The sequence below is a fragment of the Miniopterus schreibersii genome, assembly GCF_964146895.1.
Source record: "Miniopterus schreibersii genome assembly, chromosome: 1".
NCBI classification, from domain to species: domain Eukaryota; kingdom Metazoa; phylum Chordata; class Mammalia; order Chiroptera; family Miniopteridae; genus Miniopterus; species Miniopterus schreibersii.
The window spans coordinates 13,312,812-13,333,866 of record NC_138101.1 but is presented as its reverse complement, the minus strand read 5'-3'; positions in this window follow the sequence as shown (position 1 = coordinate 13,333,866).

The following is a 21,055-nucleotide window of genomic DNA, read 5'->3' as shown; positions in this document are numbered from 1 at the left end:
GGCAGGTCTCCCCAGGGGAGTTGGCCAGGGCAGAGCATGGGGGCAGTAACAGCTGCTGGAACCTTCCCAGGTAGCTGCCTGTAGAACTGAGGAATGAGCCTCTCAAATGAGCATACTGTGGAAAATTCAATTTCTGCTTGTTGCCTCCTGCAGCTCTCCACTGGCCGGCTGCAGAGGTAAAGCCAGGAAGAGCTATGGAAATGTCAGAAAGCAATTGACGCAGCTAAATCATGGCTGTCATCGCCGGGGCGTCCATACGTCCCGATCGCGCTTTCCCGACAGTCTTGGCTCGCGACCCAACTCCTGCTGGAGGAAGGGGTGGGGGGTGCAGGGGGAGCTGTGCTTTCAGAGAGGCTGCCAGATGGCAGTGAGAGGCCCGGTGCACACATGTCACGCCGACTGACAGCGTTGAGAATTATGCAGACGGAGAAGGAGCCCGTTAGCTACAGTGGATGGCGCTTCTGCAATTCACTGAATGCCGACGCGCAGAGTAATGCACCTTGATAACTGACCGTGAACTCTTACGAAAGGTCTGATATGCCGAGACCGGGGCGCCGTGATGGCTGGTACAGTCAGCGTATCAGCATAATGTTCGCTGGGGGCCATCTTTCCCTGGAACCAAATAAAGCAGTTGCTCTTTCAAGTTCGCTGACTTAAGGCCAGATGAGTGAGGAACAGAAACAGGGCCAACGGCTTTGCCTGTGAACTTCCTACCCCTTCTTGCTCCTGCCGAGAAAACATTCTTCCTGTCCTTTAAATGCCACGGAATCTACCCCCACCTTCAAGAAGTCCTCCTGGATTTACTGAGCTCAACTGGCAAATACCCTGTCCTTAGAATGCACTTTAAAAGACCCAGTCTCCAGCGCTAGATCTCTAGCTTTTTCTTCTACAAACTGCATGCCCTTGGACAACCATCAGGGCTGTTGGGAAGATGGAATGAGTTAATATGCAAAGAGCATAGAACTGTGCCTGGAATAGAGTAGGCTAATTTACTATAACTAGTATAATATACATAACACATATTATGTGCAAAATATAATATTGCATATATACAACATAATGTATGTATATATAATATAATAATAATAATTATTAGTTCAACAAATATTCAGTATAAGTGCCTGCTATGTGCCAAGCATGGTGCTGGCTGCTGGAGATGAGGGAATAAACATAGAACACAGTAAAATGCCTCCCCTTCCCATCGATGTGTCACACACCTGGGAAAGGAGCAGGAGGCACATGCCACTGGCTCTCACATAAAACTGAAAAAAACCCTTTCCAAGCAGAGGAGGTGGGATGAGGCTCAGGAGAAGTCAGAGAAGATGGAAAGACAACTCCCCACAGATGACAGAGTAGGAGACTAGAACCCAAGTCTTTGCAACATTATTGAGAAGCTAAGTCAGGCCTCAGACTATCAACCTCCAGACTTTTTCTTGAGGAAACCATAAATGTCCTTATGGTTTAATCCAACGTTAAATAGCAGGGTGTCTGACACTTGCAGCAGAGCATATTTTAGCTGATGGACATAGTGTGACTCAGGGCTTAGTCAGCAAAGCAGAAAGGACATCAGCTACTTTTAACAGAGATTGTTTAATACAGGAAATTGAACAGGGTATTGAAAAGGCAAAAAAGGAACACTCAGGTATAAAATAGGTAGAACTAAGGGGAGTAGGAAGAGGTGGGAGTTATTGGAAATTAGCATGGAGGGGGAGCTCTGCAGAACTGGCATCCGGGCTACATCTGGAAGGGTAGAAAAGACTGGACCAAGCTGCGGCCGCCCGGTTGCAGGCTCTTGCCGAAGCTACGCAGATGGAACAGGAAGAAAATTGGAAGGAACAAGCTCCTTCTCCCTCTCCCCTGCCTTCCAGTTTCCTTCAACCAGTGAATGTGGCAGAAGCCACAACAGGCATACTCTAGAGCCCAGGCCTCAGGAGGCCTTGTGGCTCCCACCTCATCTTCTTGGAACTGCCCCGAGACCACCATGGGACAAAGAACCTGTGAGGGAAGACCACATGGAGAGTGACACCCAAACCAGACAGCCCGCTGCCCAGCCCACCCGCCAGCTGAGTATGAGTGCATCAGGGAGCCCAGGTGAGTCCAGCTAAAGAACCAACCAACCAACGCACGGAATCACGAGAGCTAAATGTTGGGGTTTACCACGCAGCAATCCACAGCCGAAAAAACGCGCAAGGAAGACACCAGTGGAGGAAGGCAGGGCACCCCGCAGCAGGACGTGAGGGTGCTGGGCAGGCGGGAGGGCTGTGGGGAGGGGCAAGGGGCAGGGATGGATGTGAGAAGAAAGGCCTGCGCCTGGGCTCTGACCTCTTCTCAGTGAGTCTTACCCGGACCACAGGTGGTAGGGGCTGCTTCGGTTTGGAAGCTCCTGCTCACTATAGCCTCTCCCTTGCTCTCCCTGCCTCCCCTTGGCAGTGCGGCTGGGAGGCTTGGGCGGGCCCCTTTCCTGCAGTGCTGTGTGCTGACCCCTGTCCAGCTAATTCTGTGTTCTCACTCAAAAGACCTGAGAATCCTCTACATTGTCAGCTTCTGCTGCGTCCTCAGAGCAGCCCTGGATCCTGAACAAGGTGCCCTGTAGGCTCTCTTAATATACATTGAGTTTTCCTACATAGCACTCATCTCAATTTGTAATTATGTATTTATTTGTGTGTTTCAAATTCCAGGCTCAGCAAGACCTAAAGAACTTACGCTCTGAGACTCTACAAGATGTGATGAGTGACATCAGAACTCCCCAGGCCCTTACTTTTCCTGTCAGTTTTTCTAGACCATTGGTTCTCAAAGTGTGGCCCCCGATCAGCATCCCTTGGCGTCATCTGGGAACTTGTCGGGGATGTGACTTCTCAGGCCCGAGCCCCGTCCTGAATTGCAAACTCTGGAGGCGGTCCTCAGCACTCTGGGGTTTAATGAGCTGTCCTGGAGATTTTGATGACTCACTGAATTTTGAGAACCGCTGGTCTAGGAGAAAGGTGAGCTGGGAAGGGAGCAACGAATGAGGAGATGGGACCTGGAAAAAAGGCAGCCCTCTGCCAGCTCCCTACTCTGCTTGGTTTGGCCCAATCAGGGCATGGAGTCAGAAATGCCAGATTCATTTGGAGAAGATGGTCCGAATGCACAGGAACTTTGCCCAGAGAGAGAGAAAAAGAAAGAGAGAGAGAGAGACAGACACAAACATGCCCCCATTTAAAAGTGCAGAAACAGAGCTTTAGCCAGATTAGGTAACCTCCTAGATTCACACAGCTAGGGGGTGGCAGGGGCCCTACTACTTGACCTCAAGTCTATCTGTCCCTTAGCTCTGCTAGCCAGCCTGCTCCGTTGCCAGTCTGTCATTATTTGGAAATGCATTTCACACTTTTCTTAGAGATGCAGTAAAGTGAGCATCTCTGCAGAGAAATACCCAGCACAGCAGCGCTGGCTCTGAAGGTGAGACTGTCAGGGGCTCGTGGGCAGCTGGCGGCTCAGCTGTGGACTCTCACGTATGGCTGTGCTTCCCTTTCCTCTCAGTCCTTTGCTCCAAGTGCTGAGAGTGAGGCCTGGGGGATAAACAGCAGCCAGCAATGCATCTCCCCGAGTTTATTTACTAAAGCAACATTTTTTATTACCAGGACATGTTCGCAGCGAAAATATGACAGCCTACATTTTATGTCGCCATTGATCTTTAATCCCAGCCTGCCTTGAGGTTTCCTATAAAATCAGGGCTTCCTGGCCCCAAATGTGATTCCAGCACTGGAATGAATGACGGCCCGGGCTGCTCTTTTCTCATCTGAAAAGGCTGAAATTGCTTTGTGTAAATGGGTGGAAAATGCTGATATTTGGATTCTATAAATAGCTAGCCTCCTGAGCGAGCCAGCGCAGGGTTTCATCTGCGGAGTCTCCTTGGAGTGTTTGGGGCCTTATCACTTTTATCCAGGGTGCGGCATATAAATCAACCCCCCACTGAGTGCCAATTTGGAACATTTGGGCACATCTGCGGGTCAGGAAGGAGGGATGCTGCTGGAGGAACAGGACCTGGCCCGAGCGAGCGGCGGGGGCCTGGAGATGGGCACGAACCTCCCTTTAGGGGAGAGAGAGCGGCACAGCCTTCTCCCCACTTCCATTTGCAGCCTGCGCCTGCCTGCGTGGGAGAAGTTCTATCTATAGCGCGCTATTTTTAGCTCCATCATCTGAAGAACCTGACAGCCAGTTAATGACTGGGACCCATCGTGTCTGCCGCGCTGTGCAATGCACACCCCAGGAGCAGATGTGCGGAGGCTCAAGGTTGTTGCATCTGCAAATGCCCTTCCTTCCCTGGGAGGTGGGCTGTTTGAGGGGCTGTGCCCCCCACTTTCTGAGAACCCTCCTGTGTCAGGGAGGGGGCATCTTATTCATTTCTGGTGCAGTAAATGACATCTTCCAAACCCAGGATCCCATTCCTGTTAACACAGCCTGGACAGATGGAGGGGACCTGGGGTGGCAGCCCCGGGAGCTGGGAAGGGAATCTCATTTCACCTTGGGGAGATCAGAAACCCTGGAGGAAGGCCAGTGGACAGCCAACCTAGTTAGGGAGCTGTAATTTTCCCCAAAGAGGGAAAACCCTGTTTCAGAGATTTCATGCCCTTCAGAAGCTGTAGTCTGCAGTGGCTCTAGTTCCTGAGTCTATAGATCAGGTGCCACATGCTCAGAGAGGTCCAGGGACCTGTCCAGGAGCACACAGCATGCCTCTCCTCTCCCCACACCTTCTGCAGCCCCTGCGTCTAGAACCAAGTTACAAGTCAGTGGGCCTACTTGTACTCAGTGAATGAACACGGGAATACGTTAGCGTTTGCGCATTCATTCATTCATTCATTCATTCTCTCCCTCACCCTACAGTCAGGGGCCACGCGGTGGGCCAGCCGCTGAGCACAGCAGATCAGACTCAGAACAAGGAGTGGATGGGAACACCGGCATCAGGGCCCCAGCCAGGGACCCTAGGTACAGTCATAGGTGGACTGAGGGATAGTAGAGCAGATGTGTCCCGTGAGGGCTCCCCTGGGGCTTTGGCCACCTGTCAGGCCTGGATAGCATGGACAGCTGACACACAGTAGGCAGCATGTGCCAGGGCATTGTTCTGAGTACATTACTTGAATGGGTCTGGGTTCTCACTGCAACCCCAGGGGATGGTATCCTATTACCGGCCCTGTCTTACACATGGAGAAAGGGAAGATAGGTAACTTGTCCTCAGTAAGTGGGGGATCTGCGATTCAAACCTGGGCTGACTCCACGGTTTGCGCCCCTAACCATTCATCTATATCTCCTCCAGCTCAGGCCCATCTGACTCGCCCCACTGAAATCGGGCCAGACGTGAGGTGCTTGCAGTTCTGAACAAGCTCTCTCTCTCTCAGGTGCCTCTGGAACAGCGCCATCCAATCAGTACCTAGCAATGAAGGAGTGTTCCATGTCTGTGCTGTCCCACACCAGAGCCACTGCCCCAGGTGGCCACTGACTAATTGAAATGTGGCCAGTGTGACAGAGAAACTAAATTTTTTATTTTATTTAATTTTAATTAATTTCAATTTCAATGGCAATAACCACTTAGGGCTACCATATTGGACAGAGTAGCTCACACCTTAACCTACTGGGGAGCTTTTAAAGATAAATGCTAGGATAGATGCCCTGAGGTGTTGATTGAAGTGGTCCAGGGGAGGGCCTGGCATCATCATTTCAAAAGATCTTCAGGTGATTCTGATGTGCAAGTTAGGGAACCACTGGGCAGTGATATCCTGTCATTCTAGCCTCTAGTAAATGCCCCCCCCCCTTTTTTTTATTGTGGCAGGTACTGTACGTGACTCATTCAACACCATTCCCAAACCTTTTATCCCCTACTTTTCTCTACTATAGAGGCTAGAAAGCTAAATACTTAATTTCTCTAATGGCCATGCAGCTGGGAGAGGCCATGTGACACTGTTCTGGCCAAAGAAACATAAGCAGAATTCTGCTGGTGTTGCTCTTTTCCCCTTCTTCCTGCCTAGAGTACAGTTAGATGCCCGGAGCTGTGGCAGCCATGTTACAACCACAAGGTAATACCAGGAGAGTAGCAGACAACCATCTTGACATCCTTGTGCTGCTGAATCAAACCCAGTAGCTGCCTTCCTCTGGACTCCTTGTTTTGGGAAAACATACAATCTTTTTGCTTAAGCCACTCTAGTTATGTTTTCTGTCCCTTACAGCCTAAAGCATTGCTAATACTGCTATCTTTTAATTTCCTTAGCATTGAAATTGCTCTAAAGGCTAAACATGTTGAAGTATGTGAGAACATTTTGCAAACTGTAAAGCACTCAGCAAATGGACAGTGTTTACAGTTGGTTTGGAAACATTGCCGATCTCCACTTCAGGCAAGAACTCCAAACTGAAGGGCTTGAAGTGCACGCTATTCCAGGGCCGGGTGGTGAGGCTGGGGAAGGTTCCCAGTGTGACTTTGGTGAGGTCAGGGACAGAGTCTAAGGTGAGAATAAGGTGACTAACTTGTCCTGCTTGTCTAGGGCTTCCAGGTTTCAGCACCGAGAGTCCTGTGTCCCAGGAAACTCCTCAGTCCTGGGCAAACCAGGAGAGTTGCTCACGCTGCCTGGGAGCATGGGACACAGAGACCTCTCTTCCATGAAACATCTGCTCTTTGATTAGGTTGCTGACTACTTCGCAGGCCTGGCCACTTGCTGGACAACCCATCAGCTGATGCACGCTGTTCCGGAGCATCCTCCACTCAGCATTTCAGCTCTGGTGGCTGAAAACTCATTAGTGGCTCTTAGACATGCTCGTACACTTCTCTCAAAGGCTTCACATCTTCTTTCTCTAAGAAAAAAAGAATCTGACACTGCAGGGGGACAGGGCTGGCCTGAGGACCGAGTGTCCAGCACCTCACACAGTGCCCAGTGCAGAGCCAGCCTCCCAAACACATGCTGCTTGAGTCAAGTGCTAGGCTGGCCTTTCTCCCCACCCGCGGCTGCTGTGTCCACGTTTTGGCCACCCCAGCCCTGCCTCTCCTAATCCCACCCCTGCTGACTTCTCACCCCTTTCACTTGAATGGCGAATTCTGGCTGCAAAGAAAGCTCATGAGTATTATCTCTTCCGCTTCTTCTAATAACCCTGGGAGGTGGCTCTTCACTTCATCTCCATTATATAGATGAGAAGACTGAGGCTCTGGGAAAAGAAGTGAACTTGCCAGTTTCTCTCCAATTTCTGTCTGCTCTTGCTGAGGTGTGAGAGGTGGCTCTGGACAGGGCTCTGGAATCTGACAGATCTGGGTTTGAATCCTGCCTCATCTTCTCTGCTGTGCAATTTTGGGCATTTCATCCCCCTGAGCCTCACCCCTTGGTGGTCCAGAGAAGTAGTCAGATAGTATGTGTGGAGCTCCCAAGACAGCGCCTGGCAGCCCGTAGGGGATCAGTAAGTTCCCTTTCTTCCTTTCTCCTTCCCCCCTCACCATCCCTTCCATCATGTTTAAATTTTAACAAGCTTCTAAAGGACTAAAAGTCCTCAATAGCAATAGCTGACAGCCATGTGCAAGGCACAGTTCCAAGCATTTGTTAATTCTCCTAGCCTTAGAGGTCTATATGATCTTCATTTCCATCCACAGATGAGGAAACTGAGGCACAAGAAGGCTAAGCAATTTGTTTATAGCTTTAGAAAAATACTGATACCTGGGTTCTACCTGCAGAGATTGACTTAGTTGGTGTGCTCCATGTTTTGCTCCATCACTTGTGAAGAGGTGAGCAAGCTGCTAACCTCTGTGAGCCTCAGTTTCCTCATCTGTAACATGGGTACAGTAATATGCCTGCCTCTTCTGATGGTAGTGAGGAATTAATTAGTTAATTCATGTTGAATACTTAGAATAGTGTCTAAGTGTTAGCCACTATTATGCTATTCAAACTACTTTCATGATGATCTTTGGAAAAATTCCTAGGGCAGGGTTATAGTGTCTAGCTGTTTATTGGTTGAAACCTACAACTAGAATATTTGCCTTGAACGAACCTTTCAGAGGAGATACTGTAGAAACTTCTACAAAGAGAGGGAGCCAGAACTTGAACTCGCTTCCAGAAGAAGCTGAAGAAGCTGCTTTAATGTCAACTTGCTAATAACTGTGTAGATAGTAGGTTTCAGTCTGGAACTTGCTTTCAATGCAACCTGGTGGGAAATGTGTGGAGTAGAGAACTTTGGCCTATACCTACCTTTGGTTCAGGGGTTTTTATTCCTTTTTAGGGCCAGGGCCCCTTTAGCAGTCTGGGGAAGCTTATAGATACCATTGAAGGAAGGGTAATGGTTCTAAATGCATAAGACAAAATACTAGTATCACAGAGGAAATGAATTACATTGAAGTATAGTTATCAAAATATCAATAAACAAATTTATTCTAATAATGTATGCACTTCTTTATTAACACCTTAAATAGCAAGGTCTAAGCAGTCGGTAGTGATAAACAGAAGAGATATTTTAGGATACTTGTTAACAATTGTAATGTGGTATAAAAAAAACCTATCAGTGATTTCTAGTAGTGACAGTCATAAGCACTCTTAGCTTATACTACTGTGGTTTGTTGCCTCATTTATAATTAAAGACAATACTAAATTTCAGTAAATGGTTCATGAAAATAAAGATGTTATTTTTTTTTCTTACCCAAGTTCTCATACCTTTTGAAATCCATGACCCTCAGGTTAAAAACCCCTATTGGAAGGCTGCTAATTAGCTGCCCAGCTAATTGGGTGTGACTAAATGGGCTTAGGACAGACTGCAATGTCACATAAAGGAAAGAAAAGGTGCCAAAAGAGGATTTTTTTCCAGTTACCATTGCTATACAACTTCAAAACTTACTGGCTTCGAACAATGATTTATGGATCTCCTCATGGTTCTGTATGTTACATATTTGACCAGGGCTCAGCTGGGCGATTTTCTGCTGGTGTCACTGTGGTTTTCCGTGTATCTGTATTTACTTGGGAACATGGCTACATCTGGAGCTTCCAAGTTGGCCTCTCACCCTATGTATTAGTCTGCTCTGGCTGCCAGAACAAGATATCCTAGACTGAGTGGCTTAAACACAGAAATTTATTTTCCTCACAGTTTTGGAAACTGGAAAGTCCAAGAAGTTTCTGGCAGCATTGTTTCCCTGTGAGGGCTTGTAGACAGCCACCTTCTTGCTCTGCGCTCACCTGGCCTTTCCTTGGTGCATGTGCCTGGAGAGCTCTGGTCTCTCTTCATCTTCTGGTAAGGACACTAATCCTATCAGATCAGGGTCCCACCCTTGTGACCTCATTTAACCTTATTTACTTTCCTAAAGGCCCTATCGTCACATACAGTCACACTAGAGATTAGGACTTCAATACGAGTTTTGGGAGGCAAGCAATTCAGTCCATAGCATCCTCCCAGACCTCTCTCCATGTGCAAGCTCTGATCTTGCCTTCAGCTAGCCTGTGCTTCCTTACAGTGTGGCATCTGGGCTCCAGAGACACAAAGAAGAACCTTTCAGTCCTCTTCAGGCCTGGGGTTGGACGTTCAGAAATTGCTTCCACAGCCTTCTGCTTATCAAAACAAGTCACAGGCCAGTCCAGATTCCAGGGGAGGGAAGACAGACCCACCTCCTGATGTGAGGAGCAGCACATCAGGGAGGGGAGAAATGACTGGGGACTGTAGCTGGAGTGTGTTCACTGCAGAGACCTACCAGGACCGGTGACTGCTCATACCCAGGGAGGAAGGAAGGGGCGAGTCAAAGCTGCCACGGAGATTTTCTGGTCCAGGACTTGCTTTTTATGTTCCCACAGCAGGCTTCTCCCAGAGTTCCTAATAGGATCCAGCTGAATCACCAAAAGCTATTCCTGAGGCTTGAGAAGTGTTAACCTAAGTGAAAAAAATGTGCCAATTTTATTAATACTCATTAACAGACTTAATTATGCAGTGTGTCCTATACTGTTGATAACTAAGGGGTTGTTACTTTACAAATACGAATTAAGGGAACACTTCTTTCATTATCTCAAAATGTCTGGCTACCACTATCTAAGCAGAGGATACTCTCCACTCTGGGAGCTTTGGCTGAGTCCCACCCCTATCCCAAGGCAGAATCAGGTTGCCCTCCCTGGGCTCCTGTAACTCCCACTCTTGTTTGTTTGTTTGTTTTTACCAGATTTATTGAGATATAATTCACACACTATCCATCCGTTGCCTGTTCTAGCAACACTGGATTGGAATGATCTTTTATGTGCGCCTTTGCCAGGTCACTGGCTCTCCCCTTGGCTGCACATTAGACTCCTCTGGAGGATTTTAAAAATTACTGCCACCTGGGCCCCACCCCAGGGGTTCCGATTTAATGGGTCTGAATGGGTTGGCATTTTTAAAGGCTCCTCACAGGGACCACGCAGGCATGGTTTTCTGGGAAGCTTCCACCTAGAGCACCTGGAGGTTTCAGAGTCTCAGGCAATGGGCTCATCAACATTGTCGGTGAGAACTGGGCACCAAAGGGCACTCAGGACATGTCCTGGATTACTCATGAACCCCGGCCTCCCTCCACCTTACCCTCAAAAGGATCTTTCCCAAGAAGAGGACTCTGGTAGGTGATGGCTTGACTTGTATTTAATTTTACACTTAAGTATAATAACTAAAGCAAGAATAAAACTCATATCCACTACAATGGCTGGGAGCAGGCTGAGGGGTCACAGAATACTGGCAATTTTGCTTCTGGGCTTGTCCTGCTCTGACCAAGTTCAAGGTCACTCCACCCCTAGGCTAGCTCCTGGATCTTATTCCCAGCCTCCACCCCTCCATGCCCCAGCTGCCTTGAGGTTCCTATCAGTTCCAGTGGCCTGGCCCCCCCAGCCCCGTCCCTACCCCCAGCCCCCATGCCTCTTGCCTCAGCCTGTCTGATTGGTTTGTTTAGGGAGATTAAGACCCAAACCTGGCTTAACTCAGACCAGCACCAACTTGTTACTACTCTGCGCTCCTAAGCTTCAAACCAGCCTTAACAAATTCTGGTAAGCCATGGTTAAAGGGCCACCCCCCTCCCCTCCATGAAAACATTCCTGTCACACTCCTTGGCAGGTGCACGCCTGGAAGAAGTCCGTATTTGATTATTTATATCCCTGTTTGGTTTAGCTTAATGGGATTTAGAAGGCTCTGAGGGAAAGGAGCGCTTGAACAGAGCAGCAGGTGGCGGGCGGGGGAGGGGCATGTTACGGGGCAACAAGGGATGGGCCCTTTTCTGCCTTTGACAGAATCCCGATGGTCCTGGTGGATCAGGCAACAGGCTGCAAGCCAAAGAATTCCTGTGGGAAAGGGGCAAGCCTGGCCTCGCAGCAGGAAGTGTTCTTAATACAACAGGCATCCCTGCTGCTAAACCCTAAACCGCGGAGTAACAGTAACAGGGGGCGTTCACAACAGCATGTATCAGTGTCGTAAGCACTTGCTGTTTCCCACCCAGGATCTCAGCCACTTTCACTGTTCAGATGACAAGACTAAAGACCAGAGAGGCTATCTGACGTGCCTGAGGCCACACAGCAGGGGCCCCAGGATGAGAGTGAAGCCTGAGTCTGTCCCAAGCACCCCTGCTTTTAGGAGCGCTGCAGAAAGGCAGCTGGGAACCAGCCAGAAGAAGGGATTCAGCACTTTTCAGCCTGGCTGCACATTACCATCAGCTGGGGAGCTTTTCAAACAGCCCTGGCGCCCAGACCCCACCCCAAGCAGCGGAGTTAATTGAATTGAGCTGAGGCCTGGGTATCAGCACCTTTTTAAAGCTCCCCAGGTGAACTGATGTGCAGCCAGGGCTGGGAACTCCGGCTGGATGGCGTGGGGCTGGGATTCGGTCCTGAGGTGACCTAGATTGAGGCAAGACTCCGAGGCGGAGGAAAGCCAGCCAGCACGTCTGGGGCGCCTGGAAAGAGTGACAGGTTGTCACTACTTTATGCCTCACTGTTTTTCTTGATAAGTGACTCTGCATTCGAGATGGACTTTAAGAACTTTAAACACCAAGTTTCCCAGTAAAGCACAAAGAGAGCGAATCATCGAAAATGTCTTCACTTCCCAGAACTAACCTCACTGACATTTGACACAAACGCCACTAACCAGTTCTCACCCTGCCCTAGAGCCAGGTTAACTCATACCTACTGTTGAACAAAATTATTTATTTAAAAAATTGTGGCAAAGTACACATCACATAAAATTTACTATTTTAACCATTTTTAAGGTCAGTGGCATTAAGTACGTTCACATTACTGTACAACCGTGATCACCATCCATCTACAGGGCATTTTTTCACCTTGTAAAACTGAAACTCTGTGCCCATTAAATAAGAACTGCCCATCCCCCCAGCCCCTGTAACCACCATTGTATTTTCTTTCTCTATGAATTTGACTACAACCCGGACTGAATTTTATAACAGCTTAATTGTGCCTATATCGGCTCAAATTTAAATAACAATCACTACCTTTGCATGAGCAATGAATTACACAGCAGCACATCAGTACGTTGTATGGCATCCCCTTCATTGCACAGGCCCTTACGCTGCGTGGCAGGGATGAAGCTACGTGCTCATGCTGGAGGCCACCTTTTCTAGCCTCTGACCATTAGGTGGGGCGGTGCTACTGGGCCTGGCCAATGGAAATGGGCAGGGTGGTGCATGTCATTCCCAGGCCTGGCCCTAACCCCCCCTGAGCTGCCTGCCACACCCTCATCCCCACAGAAGCCATGTGTTCAATGTGGCAGTGTCAGAAAGGCCGGAGGAGCCTGAATCCTTGAGTCCCTGCTTGGAGCAGAGCCACCAAGAATTGGAGACTGACCTGCATCGAACTGGCACGTGAGCAAGAAATCAAACGGGGCTATTGGGCGCATTTGTTACTGCAGTGGAGCCCATCCCGGCCTGACTGATACACGGGTTCAGTAACTTACCGCAGTCTCACAGCTAATAGTCACTGGAGCCGGGATCCAACCCTAGCTCTTTCTGATACCACACTTTGTGATCTTCCACACTGTGCTCTGCTGCTATTGTGTTCCCCTGTATTTGCTCCCGAACTATTTATTAGAGGTAAAATACGTGGTCTTAAAAAAAGACAGGGCTTCCTTCTGTGAAAAGAAGCGAGGCATTTTCATCTCTCCACACACAACCTGCCTTCTCTACATCACACCACACCCCAAAAGAAAAAGAAAAAGAAAACAGATTTCTTCAACTGAGCCCCATCCCTCCAGTTGATAAAAATCCTGGCAGCTCCTGGCGCTCAAGTCAGGCAGACGCTAAAAGCTGCTCTTCTTCAAGAGACGCTTCTCTGGCAATTTATTTTCTGTCACTGCTTGTGTTTTTGCCTATGAAGGATGATATTTTGTTCACCTTTGGTGCCTTTACCCCATTGTATTCTGCAGTAAATGTCCCCAAACAATGCCTGCACTATCCATTAGGTAGGGCTGCCTTGACTGGCTGTCACCCAGCAAGCCTGGGTTTCCCAGTCGTCGGTCTAAACATAATGTCATTTCTTTTTAGCATATCACCCACCACTATCTTCTGTCGAGTGAGTGTGTGTGCATTAAAAAAAAATGTTCCAACACAGTATTTTTTCTCTACTCTGTATCAATACAGCACTCGTCACACAGAGAGAGCAAGCCCGGGGCTTGATAACCCTTTGAAAACTTTGAAGAGAAAGGTGTGGGATAATTGACCAAGAGGTAGCACATAAATCTGGGAACTTGGAAACAGAAAAGCAAAGCTGCGTATAGAGCAGCAACAGCACTAAGAAGGAAAATGCCAGAAAACTCTTCACATTCTGAACTGAACTGGACAACAAGGCAAGAACTTTTTGCCCAACCACTGAAATAGAGGGGGAGTGGTGGCCAGATTATGCAAATAAACACATGCGATGGCCGAGAGCCTCTTAGATGCTCGGTGCTGTGGTGTGTACGCGCCAAACTGATTTGCTGTGTGACTTTGGGTGCGGTGTCACTCTCTCTGAGCCTTACTTTCCTCACCTGTAAAATGGAGCCAATAACAGCTACCCTCAGGATTCTTGGCGGCATTAGTGAATGGCGTGTGAAGCGCCTGACACATAGTAGGTGCTCTCCCTTCATTCAGATCACCTTTTCTGTGGGATTATGTGTTGCAAAGTCTGGCCTCTTGAAAGTGTGGAACAGCCCAAGGCACCGGGGGCCTTGCTCAGGAGAGGAAGTAGGAGGTTTGGGAGGGCCGGAGGAGAAGTGGCACCCTAGGGAGAAGCAGAGGGCCTGGAAGAAACCTTCCCTTTCCTTGAACTTTGCCCTGTGTGGGCGCCACCAGCTTTCTGTTTTAGTGAGCTGTCCCCACTGAGAAGGTACCTTCTATTTTCTCCCCAACCATCCCCTCTTCTCTGATTTATTGATGTGTGGATTTTTTTTCCTAGAGGCACCCAACCTCTAAGTCAATTAGAGTCTTCAAGTATTTTGGGGGCACCTACCACATACATTGGGTGGCAGGTAGCAGTGGGAGACACATATAGGACTTAAATGGGACCAGAGTCTTAGGCAGAAGGAAAGGCTCTAATGGAATTTTAAGAGCTGGGCGGGGCACTTCTGGAAGCAGGAGGAGTTTTCCAGGGACTTGGATTGTACTATATCATTCTTTTATTCAATAGGTATTTTTGAGCACCTATTATGTCCTGGTCCCTATACAGGGGACTAGAGAGGTAGATGAAGAAGACTCAGTTCCAGTCTTGCATCTCTTGGTCCACTAGGCAAAGTGTTAAACACAATGCAATGTGGCAGGTACTGTGAGTGCAAGAACGGTGCCATGGGAGCGGAGGGGGTCAGCCAACTCAGACCTATGGGGGTAAGGGAAGGTTTCCTGGAGGAGGTAACATTTGACTTAGGTCTTGAAGGAGGTATGGATGTTAAAGAGGGGGATGAGACAAAGGAGAAAGACATTTCAGGCAGAAAATACAGTGCACACAAGAGCATGGACCAGCTTGATAAGACCCATGCAATAATAAAACAGTATCACCCAAAATAGTAGCAGCCGGCATTTCCTGAATGCTCGCTGTAAGGTAAAGCACTTCAGACAAATCATTCCATTTAACCTCACAGTGGTCCTTGGAGACAACTGGTCTTCATTTTCCCACTCTCCAAATGGGGAAACTGAGTCACGGGGAGGTTGGGTGATTTGCTACATTTACAGTCAGTTGGCTTTTGTGCTCAGAACTTACCCTGCCTTTTCTACTCCCAGAGAAAACTCTTAAAGCCCCTTCCATGCTTCCTCTGAATCTTCATCTGGAGCATTGAAGCCAAGAGCAGCGTTCCTGAGTCATCTTTCTACATAGTTGCTGTTTTCTCTTTAATGTGGAAATCGGGCCGAGTCAGACCCAGCAGTCCGGGTGTGCATCTGACCCGTGGACTCCCTCCCTGCCCTCTCACTGCCCAGTGTGCCGGCCATCCATCTTCACAAAGCACCAAGTCAGAGAAAAGTTCTGGGAAAAACAAAATCGATGGCCGATGTCACCCCCAGGCCTTTAATGAAATTGCAGCGATGCTTGACTTGCGATGCCTCCCGCTGCCCAGCCCGGCTCCCCGAGCACTTCGCCACCCTATCGATTCCCTGGCTGCTGGAGCCGGGAGGGAGCCCATCGGAGGACTCGCTGGAGTCTGTTAACTTGCTTTCCATCGCCGCTTGCCTGTTCACTTGTTGACTTAACTTGTCTCATTTGAAAATAAATAATATAGTTAAGCTAAAAAGAAAAAAGAAAAAAAAGAAGTGTGTTGGCTCAGTTGCTCCTGAATTCCTTCCCTCTTTCTCTCTGCTCTGTATGAGAGGGAGCCAACACACTCTGTTCCATGGTTGAGTAAAAAATCCTGTTTAGTTCAGAATGTGGCAAGTTTTCTCGCATTTTTCTTCTTGGTACTGTTGCTGCTCTATTATCTGCTTTATGACTTTTATTCACATCTCTAATACCACGTTTAGGAATCTATCCCAAGTTAAAAACCATCTCTGCTTATTTACTTATATGAAAATTTGAAAACAGCCTGTGCGAGGCAGCTTTGCTGTGTAGCAGACAATCATAGCATCTCAGAATTACAAATGTATCTCACAAAATACTGCAATAATTACAATACAGCGTGATACATGTGCTTCATAACAAAGGTTAGGGCAAGTAAAAACAAGAATCCAGATAAGAGAGGGACCACTCTGACTGGAGGGGTCAGGGAAGTCCCAAAGAAAAGGTGATATTTAAATTGGGTCCTGAAGGATGGATAGACTCATAAGTACAGAGGGAAGACTGCTGGCTGCCAGAGGGGAGGGGTGCTTGGGGACTGGGTGAAAAAGGTGAAGGGACCGAGAAGTACAGATTGGTGGTTACGAAATAGTCATGGGGATGTAAAGTACAGCATAAGAAATATAGTCAATAATATTATAATAACCATGTATGGTGCCAGGTGGGTATTGGAAGTATTAGGGGGGTCACTTTGTAAAATACATGATTGTCTAACCACTACGCTATACACGTGAAACTAATATAAAATAATATTGAATGTGAATGGTAATTGAAAAATTTAAAAATAAATTAAAAAAAGAATGTGAGAGGTAGCAATGAGGAAGACAGTAGAAATGGAAATTTCGGAAATTATTGCCTCAAGCAGAAGGAATGCCAGAAGAAAACCTTCACACCTGGTGCCAGCCTTATCCAATGAAAGGAAAACCCCTGGTCCCCTCTGGAATGCGTCCAGGAAACAGTCCACACCCAAGACCCTAAATGGGCAGGTAGATGTCCACGTGTTTCTAGTATCTACCTTGTTCTAGCCTTTCCTCCATTAGTTTTGCTTCATAGTTAAAGTTGAAGAAATTAAAGTTCATAAAATACCACCTTTGAATTTGTTACAGATGAGAGAGTTGGTGGACAAACTCAAAATATGGATTTTCTGTGAACATCTGCAGTAACCCCTCCCTGAAATGGATGGATAATTTTGGACACAGGGAATTGGCTGTGCACTGGTGCACACACACGTGTGCACACATACACACGGAGCACTCTACCCCACCCACCCTGCATACACTTTTGCCTTCCTTTAAAGGCTGACCATTTGCAAAGCTGATCTGAATGCCCAGGAAAACAGTCCCATATCTTACTGTGACATTCTTCATATAACAAGAGAAAAAGAGAGGGTTGGGGTTGGCTTGTGGGGCTGCAAGCTGTGTCTGGTAATAAGTCCCTCCGTTTATAGGTTAATTCTGCCAAAAATATCCTTACAGAGGCTGCCCTTTCAGGCATGTCAGAGGGAGGGGAATTTATTATCCACGGCACTGCTGTCACCGGGAATACAGGTAAGTAACTGCACTGCAAATGTGGTGTGAAGGGGACAGGCTTCTGTTGAAAGTTGCAAGCTGGGGGGGATGCAAAGGGAAGCTCAAGGCCTAGGAGACAGGGGAGAGAAAAGACCTCCTGGCTTATGTGTTTGGACATTTCCCATTTGAGGACACTGTCATGGTGCCTTGGGGAATTCAGACATTCATCCCGGGGTAAGCCCGGGAAAGAGAGACGGCTGCACGTTTTGGAGCCTGTTTCCAAACAGCACTGTCATTACTGAGAGCTTTAAAGGAGCGGTAGCCCGGTGACAAAGGGGATTAAAATGCCAAGAGTGTGACCGTTGAGTAAAAGCTGGTAATTAACCTCCATGACCCCTATTATCCACTGGTTTTCTCAGAATTAGATGCCAACCTCAGATGAAGTTTTGACCCTACAGTACAGGCTCATAGTTTATGGTGACAATTAACATTCTGGGCCCAAGTGCCTTGGCAAAGCTTGAGAAATGTCTTTTCCTAGCTTGTGCTCCACTTTTTTACCCTAAATACCCATCTTTGGGGACCTCTCACTGCAGCTTCATCTTGTGGGGACCCCATAATTTTTTAGGGTAAATGCTAAACTATTGCAATGATACCAAAAAATACAGAGCCAGTAAAACTTTAGTGACAAAAACAAGTGGTGGGCTGGATTTAGCCTGTGGGTGGTAGTTTTCCTTACCTGGATCTGGAGCAGTCCAGTCCAGTGGAAATATAACGTGAATCACATATATAATTTTTAACTTTCCAGTAGCCACATTTTAAAAAGTACAATGAAGCAGGTCAAGTTCATCTTTGTATTACATTATATTTAACACATATCTAAAATTTTATCATTTCAACATGTAATCAAAATAAATATTAGTGAGATATTTTACATTTTTCTTTGGTACTGCATCTTTGCTGTCCAGAGTGTATTCCATACTTACAGAGATCTCAGTTTGGATGAGCCACATTTCACGTGCTTGGTGGCACATGTGGCCAGTGGCTCTCCTGTTAGTGCCACCCTAGAGGGTTGCTCTCGTCCCTTGGTTAATGCTGGCTCATTGAAGGGGTGCCCGTGCCCAATTTTTGTAGAGTCAAGACTCCAAAGTCACATATGTCACTTTCCTTAATATTGGTAAGAATCCAGTTATGTGGACACACCCAGCTGCAAAGGAGAGTGGGGAACGTAGTCTCCAGCTGGGTGGCCACGTGCCAGCTAACACTTGGCAGGAAGAGTTTTGTCACTTCACTAAGGGGAGACAGTGGAGAAAAGGAATTGTTTGATATCAACTGTCGCCACACCGGTTAGGTTTCACCTAACTGTTCGACAGTCCTCGCTCTGATTCTGAAATCATGCTTTGGCCTAGGATGGTTCTGAAAGTCAGTCTGTTGGGATGGGAGTGAAGGGGGGTTTCTGTTCAGATCCTGTCTTTCTCTCCTTGACACCGTCCATCCCCCTGCCATTCTTCTGAGACCCCCTCCATCCCCTGCACCAGCGCTCCATCTGCATTAGTGTCTTAGGGCTGCTATAACAAAGGACCACAAACTTGGTGACTTCAGCAACAGAAGTTTATTCTCTCATAGCTCTGGAGGCCAGAAGTCTGAAATTAAGGTGCCAGCAGAGCCATGCTCCCTCCAAAGTCCTAGGGGAGAGTCCTTCCCTGCCTCTCCAGCTTCTGGCCTAGCTCCTGGCCCTCCTTGGCTTGTAGACCCATCGTTCCAATCTCTGCGTCCACCTTCAACATCATCTCTGTGTCCTCAACTCTGTGTATAAGGATGCCAGTCATTGGATTTAGGAAGATTTCTTCTCAAGGTCCTTAATTCATCACACCTGCAAAGACCCTATTTCCAGATAAGGTCACATTCTGAGGTGCCAGGTGAACATGGAGGTTGGGGACACTGTTCAATCCACCGCACTATTTTACTAAGACTCTGAATCATGGCTAGACACTTTCCAAGCACTTTTCCTCCATGTCCCCGAATTTCTGCTGTCTAAACCCCTTGCATGTAGGAAACCCAGCGCCAGAGAACAGCTCAGGGAGCTTCTTGAGAGCCCCTCAAATGGCAGGAGGACCCAGGAAAGACTGGAGGAGGGCATGCAGGGCACAAGGCCCCTTAACACTGCAGGTGGCAGAAGGGAGTGAAGGACAGGGAGGGTAGAAGCAAACCTGACACTTGGCATATGTCCACTAGGATTAAGTAAGGGTACCCATCATGCCTCACGGGGAGCAAATATATAAAACACGTTGCATCCTGACATAAAATAACAATGAAAACGACTAGAGAACAGGATCACCCTGTCTAGTTTTTGTACCCAAAATAAATAAGTCCTTGAGCATTTCCTGACAGTTGCTGATTACCTAGCAAAATGTCTTTATCCCTGACTTGTGCAATGTTGATTTCTACAGATGTGGAGATAAAAATCACATCTGAAAATTGCTCTTATTCCACCATGAACAGACAAACGGGAAGTTGGCAACCTAGGCAGTTTTGCAGGTTTTTTTTTTTTTTTTTTAAATACCTGTTGTGGGCTTTTTTTGCTTTCTGACTTCCTTGCAATTCTTTGAAAATAGACTTCTAGCTTTTCCTGAGTTTCCTTTGCAGGTTTTTCAGCTATGAAGGGGGAAGAGTGGTGACAGTAACTGAAATGAGGCCTTCCCCTCTCTCTCCAAGTCCTGTTGGTTTTGTCTCCCATCTCTATCCACTTCTCTCCACCATCCTTTACAAGTCTCACCTGGACTATTGCAACCATTCTAATTGGCCAAACCACACCTTCTTGCCTCCCTACAATCCACTTTCTCTGTGGAGGCTAGAGTGACCATTTTGAAACCCAAACCTGATGGTTTTACCTTCTTGCTACTAAGCTATGCTGTGTTCCTGTCACCCTTAGAATAATAACAAATATGTATATGGCACTGAACGTGTGTCAAGCACTGTTCTAAAAAATTTTATACACACCAGTATTAATTAATTTAATCCTCTCATGATATCCTCATATTTCACATGAACAAACAGAGAGATTAAGTAACACAGCTAATAAGTGATAGAGTGGGGACTTGAACCCAAGGAGACAGGCTTCAGAGTTTGTCCTCTTACCTGCTGCTTTGGACAGTGGCCGAGTGGCCTTCGAATTTCTCTATGATGGCCCCGCCACTTCGCCAGCCTCCTCACTTCCTGCATTCCAGTAACACTGGTCTGCTTCTGCTTCCTTGTATCTCTCCTGCTCTCACTCACCACAGGGCCTTTGCACACACTCTTATCTGTTGAGCACACTCCTCCTTTATGTCAGCGAAAGTAACTCTTCCCAGACCTCGATTCAAGAATGCCATGCATGATCTCCCCCAGTAGATCAAGTCTCCCTAGAACGGCTTGCAGGGCACTGAGAGCTTCTGCACACCACATGCCCCAGCTCTGTCTCTCGTTGGTTAGGGGGATTAGTAGATAATGCCCCTGCCTCCCCTCCCCTCTCCTCACCTCCCCCAACCTAGGTGTCAGCTTCGTGAGGGCAGAGTTCTGCTCTCTGGGGTCCCTCCAGGGCCCAGCATGGGGTCTGGCTCACAATATTTGCAGAATAAGACAATGGCTGAAGAAGATGTTGATGAATCAATGATATCTGACATCAGGTTTAGAAACAGTTACTTCCTGCTGAGGATTACAGAAAAGCTAGTGAGAGCTGGAGGGGACTAAAAGTGTGGTTTTGTTGCATTGGTTCTAGTTCTTAGTGTGACCTTCCCACGGCCATGAGGGTAGGAGCAGGGAGCGAGCAGGCTGTTGTGGAGAGAG